The sequence below is a fragment of the Amblyraja radiata genome, chromosome 16 (assembly GCF_010909765.2).
Source record: "Amblyraja radiata isolate CabotCenter1 chromosome 16, sAmbRad1.1.pri, whole genome shotgun sequence".
NCBI classification, from domain to species: domain Eukaryota; kingdom Metazoa; phylum Chordata; class Chondrichthyes; order Rajiformes; family Rajidae; genus Amblyraja; species Amblyraja radiata.
The window spans coordinates 16,237,111-16,251,751 of NC_045971.1; the positions used below are offsets into that span (position 1 = coordinate 16,237,111).

The 14,641-nt window shown below is 41.8% G+C and overlaps 1 long non-coding RNA gene across 1 annotated transcript; it reads right to left on the reverse strand.

The window, feature by feature from the left end:
* Positions 1-1,677: 1,677 nt before the first annotated feature.
* On the reverse strand, positions 1,678-7,862 carry LOC116981969. Its single transcript, XR_004414323.1, has 2 exons — positions 7,632-7,862; positions 1,678-1,815 (listed from the first exon to the last, which is right to left on the reverse strand). It is a non-coding gene; the product is annotated as an uncharacterized LOC116981969 (long non-coding RNA).
* Between the last annotated feature and the right edge of the window lie 6,779 nt (positions 7,863-14,641).

A 14,641-nucleotide genomic window follows, 5' to 3' on the forward strand; every position in this document is an offset into this window, starting at 1 on the left:
GTTTTGGTACCATGGTGGAGGAGGATAATTTGGAAGGTCGCCCTCTCTGAACCCCCCCTCCCCCCACCCACACCCCTCCAATCCTTCCTCTCTCTTCCCCTCCTCAAACCCTCTGAGTAGCCTGAGCGTAGTACCTAGCTATTTTTATTTTGTTAGTCAGCACTGGTACAACATATGAAGAAAACAATTTTAAAAATCTTATCTTGGCTGATGCAGAATCACCACAGGAGTTGCTGAACTTTAAAGCTCTGGGGCCACAGTTCAATTAAAAATGCACTTATATTGCTATGTGAGTTGAAGAAATTATAGGCTTCAATGTTTTGAATATCCAATCTAAAAATTGTCTTATCATTGTTAACCTAGCAAATTATTTTTTTGTACCATTTCCTGTCTGGATGTCACCTTAGCTCAACGTCACACTTCGTCTTGCTCCACTACTCAGCTCCAGTGTTTGCCATGACTTCCCTGAACCTTTCAGGCTCTCTAAATATATAAAACACATTGAGAAAGTACATAACTTGTCCAGGTTTTTTTGGTAACAACTGATTCTGTTTTCTAATTTCTCTTTTGGGAAGTACCGTCGGACATTTTACATCACAACATGCACGCAGGTTATCACGTGGAACATATGCAAACTATAAAGACATGCACACCTGACCAGGAAACATGGAGATCCCAAGGTTATCCTACTTCTTTGCTGTCATCTATTGTATAGCAGCAACAATATTAGTGTTAGGCATTAGGCATCAAAGTTATTTTTTTGACAAAAGATAAGTACCGTATGCTGCTTTTCGATGCTTCTGAGGAGTGCAGAACTGGATCGATGACCTGCAAAGGCTGGTTTATAATAAAAGTCAAGAACAGGGCAAGGCTGGGTTTGTGGTCCCAGGTAAATAAGTTGCAGTTAAATAAGGACTGAATGTAACAAGGGTGGAGTCATCACAATAACTGACGTTTCATGTTCTGGTAAACGTGAAAATTAATGAACGCAGTTAAGGTTAATCAGATCATCCATATTCATATTTATAGAGTCATAGAGTTATACAACATGGAAATTGACTCTACAGTCCAACTAGTACTGGCCAAGATGTCTACCTATGTGGTCTTCATTTATGCAAAAGTCAGACTAAGTAAAACCTGTTGGAATTCTTCCCAGAAAGACATTATGAACCAGATTAATTTTAACAACAATCTCGTCTCCTGTTTCTCAGTCCCGAAGCTAACTTTAAAAAAATCTAATTTCCTGTATTTAAATTAATCTGATGCCACTGTGGGCTTTAAACGCCTGGTTCTGGATTTCTCCAGCAGTTTAATCAGTATAAAGTCGTTGTTGTTGCTTGAAAGAAGACAGTTTCTCAGTTGGTACTTGACGATGCATTAGAGAGCCTCTTTGTCCATCTTTTTGATGGGCTGGTAAAACTTGTTTGGGAGGCTGTATTGAATGAGCGCATGTAGGAGATTCTGTAATTACACCTCTGGGGTGTGACATTAGGTGACTAATTGCTGAGTTGCATGTTCCAAATTGTAAGGATTGCGGGATCCATGAAAGGGATCACTGAGTTGAGAATATTATTTAGACCTGAATCTGCTTGTTATTGAAATAATTTTTTGAACATGGGATGGTTTGATTGATGTGCTGTGACACCAAATGTCACTTTACTGGTTTTTCTCTTTTCAGATTAAGATATGTATTTACTGTAACGTTTCTGAGTGTTTAAGATTAATTTATTTCCAATCGAGTTGACAAATGGATGCCTCTTCATAAAATACACAATTGGCTGAAGTTGTTAGGTTTCCTCTTCAGCCTTTCATTACCTACAAGAATGGAGAGCCACTTCAGTTGTTGAAATAAATGTCTAATTCTGTACTTTAACATAATGATACACATAAACACCAGATGACCCATCAAGCTTTGTCTTTAATGTTCTTCCAACACAATCCTATTCCCAAAGTTCCTATTCCTTCACCATCCCATACCTAAACCGAGAGTCATATATTATTCCTCTGAAGGCAAGAAATCAAAAAAACAAAATTCCATGGTAACAAAGGAAACATTACTCTGCAAAAATTAATTCCAAACTATCAACTGAAGTCAGTCCAGGAGATCCTATGGGCCAAGTTTAATCCAGAAAGAAACTTAATTTCCATACCATGCTATCTCAGACACAGCCAGGAACTGGTCCAAATCTCTTTTAACAACATGTGGATAGCCAGCTGGCAATATAGTGCGGGGATTCACAATTCTCTGGGAATGTAAGAACTGGCTAATAATATCTCGCTCATTCCTAACCTTATATTGCTTAAATTTATATTCCAGTTAAACTCAATGAATCTAACAACCAGGATGCTAACTAACCTTTCATTTATTTTGCAGAGCATCCAAGCTTCTTGAGGATCTTTTAATTGAAATACTATAAGCTAAATGTTAATATTGCCTCTCTGCACTGATCCTTTCTCAAGGGTACTCTGTTACACTCCAGGTGGGAAGGTTGTAACTGAGCTAAATAAACTAGGCCTGGCCAGTGGTAAAGTGGTCTTTGGTGAAGGGTTCTATCAATGCAGCCATATATGCTGTGAGATTTGGCTACATATTCCTGGTACAGGTTATAAAGCTTCAATGATGTTTTCTCAGTAACATCAGAAAGATTATATTAACCTTACTCAGCTTGTTACTTGCAGGGTATTGGACATGATCGTGCTTATGGCTTTTTGGCCGCTTGGTGGGAAATGACTGGCCAGTTGAAGTCCATGGGTCACCGCATCCCTGACCCCATGCAGTGGGGATGTGGTGGCAGGAATGAGATTAGTTCACCTGACTAGGCTACCATTGACGATCTGTGGATCGCAGACTGTTTCCACCATTCTGTTAAATGCTTTCCCTGCATCTGAACTTATGCTTGAGAAAGGCAAAAATGACACTGGTTCTTGAGGAGAGGCAGAATATTGCTGCATTTTATTCAGCAATATTCTGTCTCTCCTCAAGAACCAGTTGGTTTAGATGCACTATCAGAACCTCAATCAGTTCAACTGACTCAGAGAAATGTGTGGCTAGGAAATTCCTTGGTGCACCCGCAGATTTGCTGATGTAACTTTGGAGGAAATCCTAGAATCATCACCTGCGGGGCTTTCCCCTCCTTCCACTGAAGTTGTAGTGGTTGACTGGGAGAACCCCACGAGGAGATGTGTGGTAATAACCTTTGCTGATGTTTCAATGTACTGTAGTGCCAGCCAATGTTTTAGATATAATAATTATAATCAGAAGTAAAGGAAAAAGTGGAAAGCCATATGAAGTAATTAGTAGATTAACATCAACAAGCCAAAATCTGAGGTGAATTTCAAGCAGGTAGACACAAGGAACAGCAAATTCTGGTTTACAAGAAAAAAAACCCATAAAGTTAGCGGGACAAGCAGTGTCTCTGGCACATTTCGGGACCTTTCTTCAGACTAATTGCAGTAGTGGGGGGAACGCTGTAAATGAGGAGGGGCGAGACAAAGCCTGGCATGTGAAAGGTGGATACAGTTGAGGCAGGTTTTGATTGGCAGATGGGTAGACAAAGGTCAAAGATGAAACATCTCCAAACACGTGAAACTTGGAGTCAGCACTCCCTTCGACTTCTTGACCAACAGACCACAATCAGTGAGGATAGGTGACAAATCATCCTCTATGATAATCCTCACTACTGGTGCCCCACAAGGATGCATTCTCACCCCCCATTTATGCTCCTTTTATAATCATAACTGTGCATGTCACCGTGCTGACTATCCCTAATTAGCTCTTGTCCATCTAAATGCATGTATATCTTGTCCCTTAGAATACTGTCTAGTAACTTGCAAACCACACTTTTGAGGCTCACTGGTCTGTAGTTCACAGGCTTTTCCCTGCAGCTCTTCTTGGATATTTGCCACCCTCCAGTCTTCCGGCACCTCACCCATATTTAATGACAGCTCGTAAATCTCACCTTTGACAGGATAGCACGCAAGCAAAAGCTTTGCACTGTACCTTGGTGCACTTGACAGTAATAGATTAAACTAAGCTAAACTAAACCATGTTCCTATTCTTTATACCATTGGGTTGTAAGTTTACACTTGGTTGCAAGCTACCAAGTGCCGTTCCTCCAGTTTGCATGTAGCCAAAGTGAAGCAGAAAATTGTCAACAGATTTAATACATTTCAGAATCAGTTGATCAATGAAGTGCTACCGGTGTATTAAAGGAATCCTGGCATGGTTAGTTGAGCAGTTTGACTACTGTTTGCCCACTTTATTAATTGGGACCTTCCATAACCTGCCTCGTGTCATTTGAGTGCTTTAGGAATCTTCTTGTGCTGTTGCAGCTTTCTTCCATCTGCAGAGTTGCCATTACGGACAATAATATTTTGAAAATATATTATTCAGCTCAGCCAGATCACTTATGGGCCACTGAAGCCTCCTGTCTCCCTTCCTTCCACATGTCACTCTCACAATCTCCGATTCTCTCATGTGGTTATCTAACTTCTCTTAAATGCATCTATCCTTTTTATTTATCTAGTCTTGAGGTGACTAGTTCCACATTCAGTCAGTAGTGAAAGACTGAATGTTGACGGCCTCTGATTTTGCTCTTCCTTTGTGGAAAGAATCCCTGAGCCAAATAGATTCAAATGTTATGAAGATACATATGGACCAGTTCCTTGGATTGTGGGAAGACCTTCTCTTGTCAAAGAGTCAGACAGCACTGAAACAGGCCCTTTGGCCCAACTTACCCAGGCTGACAAAGACGCCTCATCTACACTTGTCCACGTTAGGCCCATATATCCCTCCAAATCATTCCTATCCATGTACCTGACGAAATGGCAGGAGCTGCCTGTAGGGGGAAGCTCGGATGTCCAGAAGACCGGAGAGTCAAGAAGGAAGTCGCTGGTGACTAGTTGCGAGTAGTGGACTGGTAGGGGAGGGACCAGGATAATGCCTCCAGCACCTTCAAGGTCAGCTGCAGGAGAACGCCGGGACACAGAGGCAGTTGGGCGAGGACAGGGATGTTGGGTCAGTGGCCTGCAGCAGCTTGGGTTTTACGTGGATCGAGAGCGTTCCAGTAACTCCGGCATGCGGACCGGACTTTGGACTTCGAACTTTTTCTTTGTAAATGGCGGTAAAATATGTTGGCTCTGCATTTGTTGGTTGTGCCAAAAACTCACGGTGCAATTGATGATGGAATATTAAAACTCATGCATTCATATGCATGCAAACAAATGCATGGAGGATTGAGGCTTGGAGTACTGAAGACAATCAGAATGCAGCACAATCTTGATGTTACTGCTGCAATGTTAGAGTGTGAGTGGCTGGGAAAGAGATTCAGATTCAGGTTCAGATTCAATTTTAATTGTCATTGTCAGTGTACAGTACAGAGACAACGAAATGCATTTAGCATCTCCCTGGAAGAGCAACATAGCAAATGATTTGAATAAATAATAATAAGTGTCCGGGGGGGGAGGTGATTGGCAGTCACCGAGGTACGTTGTTGAGTAGAGTGACAGCCGCCGGGAAGAAGCTGTTCCTGGACCTGCTGGTTCGGCAACGGAGAGACCTGTAGCGCCTCCCGGATGGTAGGAGGGTAAACAGTCCATGGTTGGGGTGAGAGCAGTCCTTGGCGATGCTGAGCGCGCTCCGCAGACAACGCTTGCTTTGGACAGACTCAATGGAGGGGAGCGAGGAACCGGTGATGCGTTGGGCAATTTTCACCACCCTCTGCAATGCCTTCCGGTCGGAGACAGAGCAGTTGCCATACCATACTGTGATGCAGTTGGTAAGGATGCTCTCGATGGTGCAGCGGTAGAAGTTCACCAGGATCTGAGGAGACAGATGGACCTTCTTCAGTCTCCTCAGGAAGAAGAGACGCTGGTGAGCCTTCTTGATCAGAGTTGAGGTATTGTGGGTCCAAGAGAGGTCATCGGAGATGTTGACTCCCAGGAACCTGAAGCTAGAAACACGTTCCACCTCCGTCCCGTTAATGTGGATGGGCGTGTGCGTGCCGCCTCTGGACTTCCTGAAGTCTACAATGAGCTCCTTGGTCTTCTTGGAGTTAAGGGCCAGGTTGTTGTCAGCGCACCATGCTGCTAAGTGCTGGACCTCCTCCCTGTAGGCCGACTCATCGTTGTTGCTGATGAGGCCAATCACCGTTGTATCATCTGCATACTTGATGATGGTGTTAGTACCATGTACAGGTGTGCAGTCATAGGTGAAGAGGGAGTAGAGGAGGGGGCTCAGCACACAGCCCTGTGGAACGCCGGTGTTCAGGGTGAGGGTTGAAGAGGTGTGCTTGTCTAACCTAACAGACTGGGGTCTGTTGGTTAGAAAGTCCAGTATCCAGTTGCAGAGGGAGGGGTCGATGCCCAGGTTACCGAGTTTGGTGATCAGTTTTGATGGTATAATGGTGTTGAATGCTGAGCTGTAATCGATGAACAGCATTCTTACGTAAGTGTCTCTGTTGTCGAGGTGGGAGAGGGCGGAGTGAAGTGCCGTTGAGATGGCATCCTCTGTACTCCTGTTCTTGCGGTAGGCAAACTGATAGGGATCCAGTGTGGGGGGTAGGCAGCTTTTGAGGTGTGCCAGGACCAGCTTCTCGAAGCACTTGGTGATGATGGGGGTAAGTGCAACTGGGCGGAAGTCGTTGAGGCTTGCCGCAGTGGAGTGTTTTGGCACTGGCACGATGGAGGTGGTTTTAAGGCATGGACCTTGGCCAGCAAGGCAAGTCTAAACAGAAGGTAGAAGACTAACTCAAACAGATGTTAAAAGCCAGCATTCACCACAGGAATCCACTGTGGGAATCAGCTAAGGATTTTTTTGCAAGGGCATAGATAGATCAGGTGTATCAACACTTTGCTTGAGGTGCTTTTGTATAATTTAATAGAAGTCAGCAAAAGATTATTTTGCAAAGGCATAGAAAGAAAGTATCAGCACTTTGCTCATGGAGGTTCTATATAATTTACGGTGACTTATCACCCCATTTGTTGTCCTGAGCATCTATCTCTGGCACAAGGGGTCAAATGGAAAATCTGAAGTGGAGTGCCCATGTCAATCCTGCCTACTCCTGACATTGCGTTACCAAAGCAACGACATGGTATGGACCGTTTTGGACCACTCTTGTTCACTGAACCGTTCAGTGCCGTCTGTCAATGAGAATCCATTTTCTCTCGACCCCTTTTCCTTCCTTTCAGTGCCTCCTTAAAGCCTACAAGAGGTATAGAAGTGTGAAAACGCACACCTCCAATTCCAGAGACAGTTTCGGGCAACAAAACCATCCCAGCAACATCTAGAGCGTGTTCCTGAGCAACTCTCTACATCATTGAAGACCCTCAGACTATCTTTAATCGGACTTTACTGGACCTTGCCTTGCACTAAGCTTTATTCCTGTTAACACGTATCAATACACTGTGGACGACTTGATTGTAATCATTTATAGTCTTACCGTTGACTGGGCAAAAGCAACAAAAAGCTTTTCACTGTACCTCGGTACGTGACACTGAACTAAACATTCCTAATAGATCCTGGGAAAGCAATTGAGATCATCTTTCAACATTATTGCAGCAAATCAAGTGAACGTTGATGCTGGTGTCATTAAACCAGCAGTCAAATATTTATATCCAGCCATGATTCTCACCCTCATGTCATCTGGCATTCGTGTACGTTCTCTCTGCTCCGCATTTCGACCCCTGTAGTCCAATCAGCTGTTATTCTACTCCTCTGATACTGATATTTAAATGGCAGATTGCCTGCCCAACTTGAGCCTGGGCTTCAGCTGCTGTTTTTAAATCTCCTTCCCTACATCCTTCCCGCTGGGCTGGCCTTACACTTAAGTCAGCCATGGAAGCTGGGCCCAGGGAAAGTTGCCATTTAAACATCACGGCTCTGGGAGAGCTGACAGGAATGTAGAGGATTCGGTGCTGCTGAGCCCTCCATGTTTGGAGAAACCACTGCCAGGAAAAAGGTTGGACTGACCTCTGCATCAGATGACCAGCAGCCTACTTTTAGCCCTGAGCAAGCACCTCAATCACTTTGCAACTCTTATTTTTCCGTCTCTCTGTCATTTTGCCTCCCTCATCTACTAAAATGTGAATTGTCTTTTTCATGATTTATAATTGCAATTCCTTTAAATTGATAAGGACTGCTGAATTAAACCTTTTTTTGGAACTTCTGCATTCAAGTTCTTCCTCTATTCCACTATTTTGTAAAGTGCTGAAGTCATGTTGCAAGTGCTCTGGCTTTCAGTTTCTATATTCTGGCACATTGAACGCTCATTTACATTCTGCCTGCAGAGTTTCTCATCATGCGCATGCCGAAAATGTCCGTGCTTTTGCAAATTCATCTATTAAACCTTGCTCATCGTTCACTTTAACTTGTCAGAATGCCTCTAAAATCAATAATGTAATCGTATTTACCATCCTTTGCAGGATCATATTGCTTTAAATAAATGTATAAAGTAATCAGTAGTTCTATAGACCCTTTCACAACCTGGCATATAATGCCTCAGCCAATGCAAGGCTTCTGGTGTAGAGTCACAGCTGTAAGATCAGGAATTGGAGTTGCCATTTGTTGCACCCCAAGGTGGGCAAAAATAGTATTAGAGCAATTAGTATAAAATGTGTTAATTATTCCAAAAACTAGCATAGAACTAAGTTTGTTAAGAGTTCATGGTTTATGATGAGACAGTTCTCTTTTTCTTATTTTGAGATATAGTGGATTACTATACTGCTTGTGTTATATCACTGTGGTCTTGGTAGCAATCCCTACACAAAACATCAATGGAATATCAACACGAAATAGAATCAGTCCCCAGTATAGCACCAGGGTTGGGGCTGGTGACCTTCAGATACCTAAATAGAAAAATAAGTATTCCCTTGTATGTCTCCAGATTAAGAGAGATCAAAAGGATCTTTATTTTTTGTTTAGGTTTCTGAAGATAAAGGAGAGAGTGTTTTAAGTCCACCCTTGTGAGTCGGATAAAGCCAGCTAGAGAATATGATGAAGAAGAAGCAACTACCAGACTAAGATGGCCCACAGTTTGTCAGATGCTTATTTATGACTGTCATAATAATTATAATCTGATATTCATAACACCTTTACAGAGCAATACAATGCTTTTATTTCTCACTCTCTTGGTAATCTGTGGACTTCAGGAAATAATAAAATCTTGTAGTAGGCTGTCGGAATAATGTTGTTCCCGGAGGAGATGTCTCTCTCTCTCTCTCTCTCTCTCTCTCTCTCTCTCTCTCTCTCTCTCTCTCTCTCTCTCTCTCTCTCTCTCTCTCTCTCTCTCCCCCTCCCTCCTTCTCTCTATCTTTGCACGTGAGAGCAGAGAGAGAGGGAGACACACACACACAGATGCATGTAGAAATCCCAAAAGATGTGTGTTTGAAGGACTTGAACTTTATTTCGCCTCCCATCACAGTGGGGGATGTATATGAGTCACAGTGGTGGATGTTCATGTTAAAATGTGTTTTTGAGTGTTCTGTTACTTTTAACTGTATGACAGACCTGGCCAATGAAATTCCTCGTTGTTGCTAAACATACTTGGCGAATAAAGTGTGATTCTGATTCTGGTTTGGATTCAAATTTACCCTGAGAAAGAGCCCTGAGTTTGGAAATGAGAACTCAGAACAACAGCACTAGCCTGCCACGTGGAGCTGGTAATAAAGAGCTTGCAGGAAGAAAACTGGTAACATTGGGATTAAAGACATACAAAAACGTGTAGACATATCTTAGGAAACCTGAACGGAAACCTCTGGAGACTTTGTGCCCCACCCAAGGTTTCCGTGGGTTCCTGGAGGTTTTTGACAGTCTCCCTACCTGCTTCCACTACCTGCAACCACCTGCAACCTCCGGGAACCGCACGGAAACCTTGGGTGGGGCACAAAGTCTCCAGAGGTTTCCGTTCAGGTTTCCTAAGTGGGACAGGGGCACCGTCATTTGCACCAGCAATAGAACAATGACAATTTTACTTGATCCAGTTTAACAGGCCCATAAATGCATTAACATGCAAACTAAAATATATAATAATCAATAACACAACGAATTAATAACTAAGGTAGGTATGTTGCAAAGCCTACCTGAAGCGTCGCTGAAAATCTGTCGCTGCGGGTGTGCGCGATTTTGGCGCCGTTTAGAGGGGGGCGGGTTTAAAACGCGATTTTCTCTAGGCTGTTCAAATCGAAGATGTTCAGCCTAGTTAATTATTAACGAAAAATCGCTGAAAGACCCCGTCGCAAAAGCTATTATTAGTTTTAAAGGCCTCGTATAATAGTTATAGTAGTTTAAAAATCAATCTCTAAACCCGCGACCGCCAGCAACCGCAGGGTCTCATAAAGCAAACAAATGAAGGTAGGCTGTATATGTTTACATTAAAAAGGGCTTCTAAAGATCCCTTTATACAAAGTTTAATATTGCGAGTAGCTCATTTTGGGCCCATTATATCCCGCAGTATTTTTCTCGGCATTTGGGGCACAAATCTACCGCAATGTGAACGTTCTAAACCAGCGCGTTCACAGGAACCCACTGGAAAGCTGATTTAAATGGACTTTAATTTACAGCAATTGAACACTAAATTCCTTCCATTTGGCCTATAAATTAATGTAAATGAGATTTAAAAATCATGTTTTATTGTGAATTATTTGTGAATATTATTTGGACATTTAGGCTATTTAAAAATGTGAATCATTTATTAAGAAATGGATAGATGTTTAGATCTAGTAATTGAAGTCTGAAATTAGCTACAATTAGGTAACTAACTAATTATATGCTTTAATTTCAGGTCATCCAAGTAAGATTATTTTATATTTGTTTCAGAATGCTTCAATCTATGATAACTGAACATTTCATTCAGTTCTCTTAATTTTTAAGAAAGTTATGGGCTTTTGACTGTTCACGATCACAGCTTTTTTGTTATATCCATAGAAAATCAATAGGGAACAAGATGCTAATTTCCGAGTATGAAAATGGCCATAACCTTTTAAATACTTGAGATATGAAAGTGAATTAGGTGTCAAATTAAACTTATTTTTATGCTTTATCTGATGGGATAAATTGCAGACTTGATTTTTTAAATCTCAAAATTTTGTAACATTGCTAACTACACAAAAAAGCTGGAGAAACTCAGCGGGTGCAGCAGCATCTATGGAGCGAAGGAAATAGGCAACGTTTCGGGCCGAAACCAATAACTAACACTGGATGGCCATTATAGTGCAAAACCCAAATGCTAAGTCACAGCCCATAGAAGGTCATAGGTGCTGAGGTAGGGTTGTGGTTAGTGTTGTGTAATGTTCAAAAGCCAGATGTTTGCTGGGAAGAGGCTGTTCTTGAACATAGGAGGTCACTATTTTCAAACTCCTGTACCTTCCCAATGGTAGGAGCAAAACGAGAGCATGGCACGGGTGATGTTGCTCTATGATCATGTTGCCTCTAATAGATATCTTCACTGGTGAGGAGATCACTACTGTCATGGACCAGGCAATGTCCATCGCACTCTGTAGCCTCCTTAATTTCCGGCTGTTCAAGTTACCAAACCAGGCTGAGATGCAACCAGTCATTATGCTCTCTAGCGCACACCTATACTCGCCCCGAGTTGGAACTTTGAATGTGGCACTTTTAACCTTGCTGACTGCGTTCAGTAGCAAATAGTTATGTTAATGCAAGGCTGAGAAAAGTGCAAGGCTGAGCCAACAAATGTGCTCAGCATTTAAATTTAAAAGAAAACTTGATGTGTGGACATTTCACAGGCTTATTACATTGGCAGCAAACATCTCCTGAGAGACCATGGAGCTTGTTTGAGTTACCAACAATGAGTTCTAGGTAACGCAACAAAATTCAACAGCTCTGTAGTTGGGAGTGGTCCATTGGTGGTCCATATCGGTCATGACCACGTTCTCTGGAATAGCGGCAAGAGACGGCAGGCTCTCTTTGAGGTAGCATGAATCATAAGCAGTACCTCGCATGGGCGGTAAAGCAGTTACGCTAATCCCATTGTGCCTAGTCACCCATGATCAAGCAATGCCAACAAGAGGAAGAATCTAAGCCTTGACTAATGGCAAAAAGAACCAAGAGCCAGAACACGTTCATGATACATAAAAGATTTTTAAAGTTACAACATATTTAAATGGAACTATTGATGCAAGGAAACAATAACATGATGTATGAGTAAAAGCAACTGAGATTCCATTTGCATGAAAGCATGTCTGAAGCATGTTTTTCCTTGTTTGAAATCACAACTTTAAAATGCGCCTACTCTTCGCGTTCAGTAACAGTCACTCTTCTCGGTCTCGACTTTGTTGAAGGGTCAGCAATGTATATTTTCACTTCTATTTCCGACAGCTTGAGTCATGATTTGGTTTGGAAGTGATTTAAACTGTGTGAGTATTCTGTGATCTTTAGAGTTTGTTTTTCACTGATAACATGTGGCCTTGAAGTCTAAATTGTCAGCGATGGTGCCTTGTGGTGAATAATCAGGATACAGAGCAACATTGATTTTGTTTCACTCAGTTTAAATTACAATGAATGCGACCCAATTAATTTCCCCCAATGATGTCCAATGTTTTCATTTATCTGAAGAAGCCATAAAGTGCCTGAGGAAAGAATAACACCATGTTGCAACTCCAGGGTTTGTTTACAAGCATAAGCCTCTTTTGTTCCTTTTTCATGTCTTGTCATAGAGTCATAGTCATAGAGTGATGCAGTGTGGAAACAGGCACTTCGGCCCATCTTGCTGAATACTGGACCAATCGCTGACAAGTTCCGCCCCCCGGCAACGTCATGTCCGTTATTTGACTTTTCTGTTGAGCGGCATTCGGTTCGTTGACTTGTAGGCGACGTAACCTTTCGGTTAGGTGGCGTTTCGGCAGAGCGGCCATTCGGTGAGTTTGCTTTTAGACGTCCCGTCCTTTCGGTGAGTTTCCTTTTAGGCGTCCCACCCTTTCGGTTAGTTTGCTTTTCGTCTTGGTACGCTTTCGGTTATTTGGCGTTTCGGCTTTGTTTCCATTCGGTTATTTGGCTTCTACTTCTTTACTTCGGCTTGTCGTCCTTCAACGCCACGTCCGCACACGGTTCAATAATACGTATGAATTGGCATTTTGGAATATTTGAGCGATTGTTATACCTGACTAATCTTTTATTCCGTCAAAACATTTAATAGACAATAGACAATAAATAGCAATGTTACAAAATTTTGAGATTTAAAAAATCAAGTCGTTAATTTATCCCATCAGATAAAGCATAAAAAGAAGTTTAATTTGACACCTAATTCACTTTCATATCTTCAGTATTAAAAAAGTTATGGCCATTTTCATACTCGGAAATTGGCATCTTGTTCTCTCTTGCTTTTTCATTGACTTAACACAAAAGCTGTGATCGAGAACAGTCAAAAGCCCATAACTTTCTTAAAATTTAAGAGAACTGAATTTTTTCCCCAGTTATTATAGATTGAAGCATTCTGAAACAAATATGAAACAATCTTACTTAGATGACTTGAAATTAAAGCAGATAATTAGTTAGTTACCTAATTGTAGCTAATTACAACATTCAATTACTAGATCTAAACATCTATCCATTTCTTAAGAATAGATTAACATTTCTAAATAGCCTAAGTGTCCAAATAACATTCACACAAGAATTCAGAATATAACATAATTTTTAAATCTCATTGTCATGGGTTTATAGGCCAAATGGAAGGAATGTTTAATACCTGTAAATTAATGGCCATTTAAATCAGCTTGCGAGTGGGATTTTCTGGAATGGGACCATTTGGAACGTTCAGATTGCGGTGAATTTAGTCCCCATATCTGCAGCAAATACACTGCCGGTTCGTTCGGGGACTAAATCACCGTTTTGCAACTTAATATGTGAATTAAATACCTCTTAAGAAACACTTTTATACATAAAAATAAACGACTTTCTTTTACCTGGTCCTCCATAAAAATCCGTCCCCGTTGTTGGCATTGGCGGCTTCAGAAGCTGATTTTAAAATCATTCCAGCGATCAACTTGTCGGGTGAAATTTTTTTTTTAAACACACAGAACGGTCGTCGGAACGATTCTTTAGCAACATCTTGCACTCCAACAAATATAATCCAGGATCAGGTCGGAAAAAAACTCTGTTTTAACCCCGCCCCCCCCCCCCCCCCCCCCCTCTCAAACGCGCCAAAATCGCGCACACGGCCAGTGGCAGAATTGCAGCGCCGCTGAAGGTAAGTTTTGTAACATACCTACAATAAACAATGGGTGCAGGAGCAGGGTAATGATACTTTGGAGGGTACAAAGAATGCATGCATTCCTAATTGGACAAATAAACCCCTAGGTGAAGCCATAATAGTTTTGTTTTTTTAAGAAATGCAGGGTTCATTAATTTTGGACCACAAAATTGAAAAATACATTTTGGCAGGTACATGGATAGGAATGGTTTAGCGGGATATGGGTCAAACGCAGGCTGGTGGAACAACTGTAGATGGGGCATCTTGGTCGGCCTGAGGAAGTTGGGCTTAAGGACCTGTTTCCATGCTGTGTGACTTTATGACTATGACAAGATCCTTATCTGGAAAAATAAAAACTTCAGTTTAGTTTAGTTTAGTTTAGTTTAGTTTAGAGAAACAGCCCGGAAACAAGCCCTTCAGCCCACCTAGTCCGCACC